Source organism: Agelaius phoeniceus, chromosome 8 (assembly GCF_051311805.1).
Source record: "Agelaius phoeniceus isolate bAgePho1 chromosome 8, bAgePho1.hap1, whole genome shotgun sequence".
Classification (NCBI taxonomy): Eukaryota; Metazoa; Chordata; class Aves; order Passeriformes; family Icteridae; genus Agelaius; species Agelaius phoeniceus.
Genome location: NC_135272.1, coordinates 620,001 through 627,500, shown reverse-complemented (window position 1 = coordinate 627,500; position 7,500 = coordinate 620,001). Strand labels below are relative to the sequence as shown.

General features: G+C 61.4%; 1 non-coding gene and 1 pseudogene across 1 annotated transcript; both read right to left on the bottom strand.

Annotated features, from left to right (window-relative positions):
- Positions 1-5,263, bottom strand: part of LOC129131497 (28S ribosomal RNA) — an 8,304-nt pseudogene extending 3,041 nt beyond the window's left edge.
- Positions 5,264-6,186: 923 nt separating this feature from the next.
- Positions 6,187-6,339, bottom strand: LOC129131530 (5.8S ribosomal RNA). Its single transcript, XR_008535678.2, has one exon. It is a non-coding gene; the product is annotated as a 5.8S ribosomal RNA (ribosomal RNA).
- Positions 6,340-7,500: the final 1,161 nt, after the last annotated feature.

Sequence of the window (7,500 nt, the reverse complement as noted above, 5' to 3'; positions counted from 1 at the left end):
TGGGGATCCACTCTCCGTTGCTGTAAAACGTGTAAGATGTGCTGGTGGCTCACGGTGTCAAAAGCCTTAGCAATGTCCACGAATATAACACCCAGTGGTCTATGTTCATTTTTGGCAGTCCGAATTATAGTTTGCAGGAGCTTCAGGTTCTCAGAACATCCCGCCGCACTGATGAAACCTCTCTGCCTTGGGTTGAGGGGGCACGCCTTAGTCATCCTCGCCATCACGATCCTGGAGAACAGCCTCAGCAAGATGGAACCAATCATGATGGGTCTCCAGTTGTTGATGTCCTTCAGGCGCTCCGGTTTTGTCGATTTGGGGATCAAAACAGTCCTGCACCCCCTCACCATGTCCGGGATGTCACCAGATGTTAGCCACAGGTTGAAGAGCTCAGCAGTCCGGGCATACCCGGGATCATCTTCCTGATGTCCCCAAGGGCAATCCCATCTGGACCTGGGACCGAGCCCTTGCTCATTTCCCGCACATTCTTTTCAATTTCTTTGGTCGTAATTAAGTCCCTGAAGGCCTTATGGTGGGCCTTCCCTTTAATTTCAAAGTCTCCAAAGACTCTCAAGTCTCACACCAAACTGTCCAGGTGTTTCCCATCTGGCCTTGAATACCGAATAAATTTCACTGGGTGATATATCACAGGACAGACATTCGATGTCGTCCAAAATGATCTTCGCTAATTTCCCCATCTAGATGGAATAAATGCTGAAAGCGGAGGTAGTTACCTCTTTTGATTGCTCTGTCCTTCATCCACTTCTGAAACTGTTTTCTTGGCTGCTCCTCCCGAGTTTCCTTTTTGCTTTTCCCCCGGAGTGCTGTTCTTATTTGGCTCACTGATTCCAGGCAACCAAAGCAGTCCTGCGCTGTCTGATTGAGCAGTGGTCGCACCTTTTGGCCTTCTAATAACTGTTCAAATGCTCTGGGGAAGTTGTTAATTGTCCCCTCTGATAAACGTTCTTTGATCCTTTTCTGATAACGAGCCTGCAGTCGCCCTGCCCTCTGCTGGCCAATGGTTTCCTGGAGACCGTTATCCCTATCAAAGTGGTGTCCAGATGTCCCTATTGTTCCCTTCCCAGCAGCTGGTCCTTCCGGCTGGTGGTTCCCCCCAAGTCCATTGTTCACAGTTCCTGCCTGGGATTGATGACTTGACCCAGGTTCTGATTTCAAGTTCCCAGCTGCTCCCCCACCCACTCCATTCTTCCTGAGCAGCATTCTCCTTTTATCACCAATCTGCTTAGCTGTTTTGCTTGTTAAGTGTTCCGATATGAGCTTATTAATGTTTCTGTGACTCTCGAACTGTACCTCCAGCTTGACAAGTAGCTCTTCCTCCTCCTTTGTCCAGCATCTTTTGTGGGCTCCTCGGTTTGATGTTTCTTTCGGTTGGGAAGCATCGATCCTCTCCTGGTTTCTAACCAGTGGATGTGCCAATCTTTTGTGTTGTCCTAGGCCAATTTTAGTCATAAAATCTCTACTGCATACCTCACATATCCACTCTCCCACTGGAGGCCCCGCATCCTTCGGACCCTTGCACTTTGCAAAATGACAAACAGTACTGTGATGGTTAAAATTCTCCCTCCCACACTAGGCACACTGAAAGCACACCCTCTTCCTCCCGTGAGACCCCTTAAGGTGTTCAATTAGGGCCAACATCGAGTTGAGCCAGGTACCACAGCAAGGACATGGTGGATTTTTGTCAGGAACAGTCACCTTCACGATGTCATCCGGTGCTTGTTCACTGCGGACCTCAGGCACTGGAGGCAATGCCTCTGGTGTACCCTCTTCCCCCTTCCCACTGCCTCCCTTCTCAAGTACATTCTGATCATCGTCCTTAGGGGGACTAGGATTTAAGTCGTCCCCCTCACTCAGTTGTGGTGTAGGCTGTTCAAACACCTCAGGAAACCCGTTCAACACCCCCCCATTAACAGAAACATGAACCACCCCCTGTACATGCTCCTGCAGATCTGACCTATACAGTTCTAGAGAAAAATTCACCAGCAAGCCAAATTAATTTTCTGTCAATTTGGTGGTTGTAGATGTTACAAAATTATCTCAGGAGGTCTGAGTGCCCACCGATACCCTAGTAAGGTGGAACGGCCGCCCCCAGTTTCCTCCTCCAAGAAACGGATTTGGATTTGAAATAGCCGAGTCATGACCAGATTCAACATCGGGAACGGAATGGGTGGTCAGCCCACCTCCGAACCCGTTGCCCCTGTCCAACCAGGGGGCCAGGTTTCAGGTAGTAAGGGAGTCATAGTTACTCCTGCTGTTTACCCGCGCTTCATTGAATTTCTTCACTTTGACATTCAGAGCATTAGGCAGAAATCACATCGCGATGCTTTGTTTTAATTAAACAGTCGGATTCTCCTGGTCCACACCAGTTCTAAGCCGGCTGCTAGGCACCGGCCGAGGTGGGGCGCCAGCCCAGGGACCCCCTCCAGGGACCCTCCCCCGCGCGAACTGCTCGGCTGACGCTGGCCACGGCTGTGCGCCGCGGGGACCCCGCCGGCAGGAACCGACGGGGCAGCGGCGCGCTACGACGATGGTGGCGGCCCCGCTGGGGCGCCAGCTGCGGCAAGGCGGAGGGGGGGTGGAGGGGAGGGCGGGCGATGCCCGCCGCAGCTGGGGCGATCCAAGGGAAGGGCCCGGCGCGTGTCCAGAGTCGACGCCGCGCGCGCCCGCGCACGCCCCGGCGCCCGGGCGGGCCACGCGGAGCGCACTCACCCGCGTGCGGTGCCTCGTCCTGCCACGGCACGCGCCCAGCCCCGCTTTGCGCCCCAGCCCGACCGACCCGGCCCTTAGAGCCAATCCTTATCCCAAAGTTACGGATCCGGCTTGCCAACTTCCCTTACCTACATTGTTCCAACATGCCAGAGGCTGTTCACCTTTGAGACCTGCTGTGGATATGGGTACGGCCCGGCGCGAGTCTTACACCCTCTCCCCCAGATTTTCACGGGCCAGCGAGAGCTCACCGGACGCTGCCAGAACTGTGACGCTTTCCAAGGCGTGGGCCCCTCTCTCGGGGCAAACCCTTTCCAGGGCGCCCAGCCCTTCACAAAGAAAAGAGAACTCTCCCCGGGGCTCCCGCCGGCTTCTCCAGGATCGGATACGTCACTGCACTGGGCGCCTCGCGGCGCCCGTCTCCGCCACTCCGGATTCGGGGATCTGAACTCGACTCCCTTTGCTGAGGGCGATTGAGGCCATCGCCCACCCTTTTGGAACGGCACTCGCCTATCGCTTAGGACCGACGGACCCATGTTCAACTGCTGTTCACATGGAACCCTGCTCCACCTCGGCCTTCAAAGCTCTCGTTTGAATATTTGCTACAACCACCAAGATCTGCACCTGCGGAGGCTCCACCCTGGCCCACGCCCCAGGCTTCAAGGCGCACCGCAGCGGCCCTCCTACTCGTCGCGGCCTAGCCCCCGTGGGCATCGCACTGCCGGCGACGGTTGGGTATGGGCCCGACATTCCAGCACCATCCATTTTCAGGGCTAGTTCATTTGGCAGGCGAGTTGTTACACACTCCTTAGCGGATTCCGACTTCCATGGCCACCGTCCTGCTGTCTAGATCAACCAACACCTTTTCTGGGCTCTGATGAGCGTCAGCATTGGGCGCCTTAACCCGGTGTTCGGTTCATCCCGCAGCACCAGTTCTGCTTACCAAAAGTGGCCCACTGAGCACTCGCATTCCACGGCGCGGCTCCATGCCAGCGAGCCGGCCCCCTTACCCATTGAAAGTTTGAGAATAGGTTGAGATCGTTTCGACCCCAAGACCTCTAATCATTCCCTTTACCAGGTACAACTGCCCATTGCCGAGTGCCAGCTATCCTGAGGGAAACTTCGGAGGGAACCAGCTACTAGATGGTTCAATTAGGCTTTCACCCCTAGACCTGGGTCGGACGACCGATTTGCACGTCAGGACCGCTACGGACCTCCACACAGAGTTTTCCTCTGGCTTCGCCCTGCCCAGGCATAGTTCACCATCTTTCGGGTCCTAGCACGGACGCTCACGCTCCACCTCCCCGGCCCCGCAAGGGGTCTGCGGGCGAGACGGGCCAGTCATGCGCCCGGGGCTGCCAGGCGCGACACGCGCCCCGGGATCCCACCTCAGCAGGGGCGCGGCAGCCCTCACCTTCATTGCACCGTGGGCTTTCGACGACGGCCCCTGACTCGCACACGTGCTAGACTCCTTGGCCCGTGTTTCAAGACGGGTCGGGTGGGTAGCTGACCCTGGGCACCGGAGCACAGCCTGTCAAGCCCGGCCCAGCGGCGCCGCGCAGTTGGGGTGCACTGAGGACAGTCCGCCCTGGTTGACAGTGGTGCTGGGGGTCCGTGGGCTCGGCCCCTGCACCCCTGCGTGAAACGCCGCACTGCGGGGACGCCGCCCCCACCCTCCCCACCCCCAGGAGGGGGAGGGCGGGGGAAAAGCGATGCCCCCAACCACGGCGCCGCCAACGGGGGGGGAGGAGGGCGCTACGGCGGTCCTCTCCCGCGGCCCCGGGATTCAGCAAGACCTGCTGCCCGGGGGCTGTAACACCCGCCGCCGCTCGCGCGGCACTTGGCCACTTGCCCGTCGGAGGCCTTCCCAGCTGACCAGAGCTGGTCGCGGCGCACCGCCGCAGAGGAAATGTGCCCGGTCATGGCCGGCTGCCGGTCGGGTGGCGGTCCCCGCACCGGCCTGCCCCCCCCAGCTCGCCCCACGCACGGGGTTCACCCGGGGGATGGAGGGGAGGTGGAGGCAAGGATCCGCCGAACCCGCACTGGCCGACCGCAACTTGCTGGGTTGAATCCTCCGGGCGGACTGCACGGGCCCCGCCCGTTTACCTCTTAACGGTTTCTCGCCCTCTTGAACTCTCTCTTCAAAGTTCTTTTCAACTTTCCCTTACGGTACTTGTTGGCTATCGGTCTCGTGCCGCTATTTAGCCTTAGATGGAATTTACCACCCGCTTTGGGCTGCATTCCCAAGCAACCTGACTCCGAGAAGCCCCGGGCCTGGCGTGCCGGGGAGCCACTACCGGCATCACACCATCCGCGGGCTACGGCCTCAGTCACAAGGACTTGGGTCCCCCAAGAGCTCCACCGGGGAGGGGGGCTTCTGTACGCCACATGTCCCACGCCCCACCACGGGGTGGGGATTCGGCACTGGGCTCTTCCCTCTTCGCTCGCCGTTACTGAGGGAATCCTCGTTAGTTTCTTTTCCTCCGCTGACTAATATGCTTAAATTCAGCGGGTCGCCACGTCTGATCTGAGCTTGCAATCCCAAAGCTCGGCCATGCCGCGCATGGGGGCACGCGCGACGATGGCCGCCGTGTCTCCCCCGCCCGCTACACCGCCAGTCCCCCCCTCCTCTCCGCGCTTCCGGAGGGAGCCAGAGAGAGAGAGTGTGCGTGTGCATGAACGAGTGACGAGGAGACGGAGAGCCCCATCCCGGAGACGAGAACTGAAAAGGGAGTGGGGAAGAGATGGCCCCACACGGGAGGACTGGCCGGGCAGTGGCGCGCACGACGGCATCAGCGGGGAGAGAGAGAGAAACAACGGCGCCCCTCAGCGCGCCCCGAGACCGCGACAGAAGAGGAGGGGCTGGGCGAAGGGAGGACGGGGTCGGAACAACCATCCCCGGCGCTCTCGCCACGCGCGCGCGCTCAGAAGCATGGCACGGTACCGCCGCGGTTCCCACCTGCAGACAGCCGCCGGTGCGGGGGGACGCTGGGGGCGAGGCCGTGCCTCGCCTCCCCTTCTCGCCCTCCTCTCTCTTTCTCTCTCGGCCCTTGGCAGTGCCTTTCGATGCCGTCTCTCGCTCTCCCTAGGCTGCCGTGCCACCGCATCCACGGCACGGTCCCGGCGAGGACGAGCTCCACCCCAGCGGCTTGCTCCGGGAGCGGGGAGCTACGGAGTGCTCCCCGAGTCTGCATTTAGGGGGACGAAGGCCCTGCACGGCAACAACGACGACTGCAACGACGACGACTGCGACGACAACGATGCCCGCCGGGCCGCAGTGAAGGGATCGAGGCCTCCTAGGGAAACGCTTCCCTCGCCGAACCCCTGACTGCCTTCCCTCAGGCACCAGTGGGATGCCGCTGCTGCCACCGCCACCGCCGCCCGCTGCGGGCAACGGGTCAGAGAGGCGACCCCAGCCGTGCCGCTAGCGTGGCCCCCGGATGGCTATTGATCATCATGCGATCCTCAGACAGGCGTAGCCCCGGGAGGAATCCGGGGCTGCACGTGCCTTCGAATGGTCAATGGTCAATGTGTCCTGCAATTCACATTAATTCTCACAGCTAGCTGCATTCTTCATCGACGCACGAGCCGAGTGATCTACCGCTAAGAGTTGTCTGGCTTTTGGGCACTGCTCACGCCAAGCGGCCCCTTTTTTTGTTACTCTGGCGCCAAGGACGCGGGGGTGCGCACCTGGCTTTGACCGTACGAGCACGCAGAAACAGAAGGTGGAATAAAAACCAACTGGAGCAACCCACGCTCCGAAGGCCGGCCAAGAGGTGGGGGAGCCCGCGCTCCTGACCGCCTCCCCCGCGAGGGGTGACGCCGACCTCACAAATGCTGTCCTTCGGAGGCGGACCAGGCACCCGGGCTCGGCCCGGACACCACGTAGAGGGCCACGCGGCGCGCGCTGGAATGCGGGAGGGCACGGCAGCCCACCCACGTCTCACTTTCACGGGACGACAGGCACAAAACACACGGCATGCGGCTGGGGGCGCGTGGCCATCAGCCCCCACACATGGCGGCTCTCCCTTGGCCCCCGATGCCGCGGGCCTCACAGAGTGCCGCTGTGCCGCTGCACGGCCGGCTTATCTCTTTCCCCACTGCACGGCCTTCCCCTGGCTCGAGACGGCACGCGACGATGACCAGCCCCCGCCAGCATGCCTCCTGCGGGACCGCTCCCCTGCCGGGTGGGTGAGAGACCAGTGGATGCGCTCTGCTGCCAGCCCTGAGGCGGGCGCCAACGAGAGCCAAGCTGGCATAGCCAGGGCCCAAGGCCTGCCGGACGGCAGACCCCGCTGCCACCGGGGCTGCACTCCCAGGACCGCCACCGCTGCGTCGCACCGCCAGGGCCCCTTACCTCGGGCACGCGCCTGGCAGAAGGCAGGACGGCGCTGAGCTGGGGTGCAAGGCCTGCGCTCCTCGTTTGCACGCGGAGACCAGGCGGGGAGAAGCACCCCTGCGGCTGCCCTGTGCGCCTTCCTGCGGCCCACACGCGGCCGGGAAGGGCGATGGAGGATGCAACGAGCGGGGCCCGGGACGGGACCGCCACCGGCTGACGGCGGGTGCCTTCCGGCTGACCGTCCCCGCAGGGAGGGACACGTGTCGAGCGGCGCCGCGGCCGCACGGCACAGGATCGCCTGCACTCGCGGGCCTCCGCCGCCGGAGGGCCCACCGAGCGCTCGCCCCCACCAGCAGGCAGGCAGTCGAGCCAGGGGACGGCTGGCGGACAACGGCACTGCCGGTGCGCGTTCGAGGAGAAAAGGCCATCAAGGG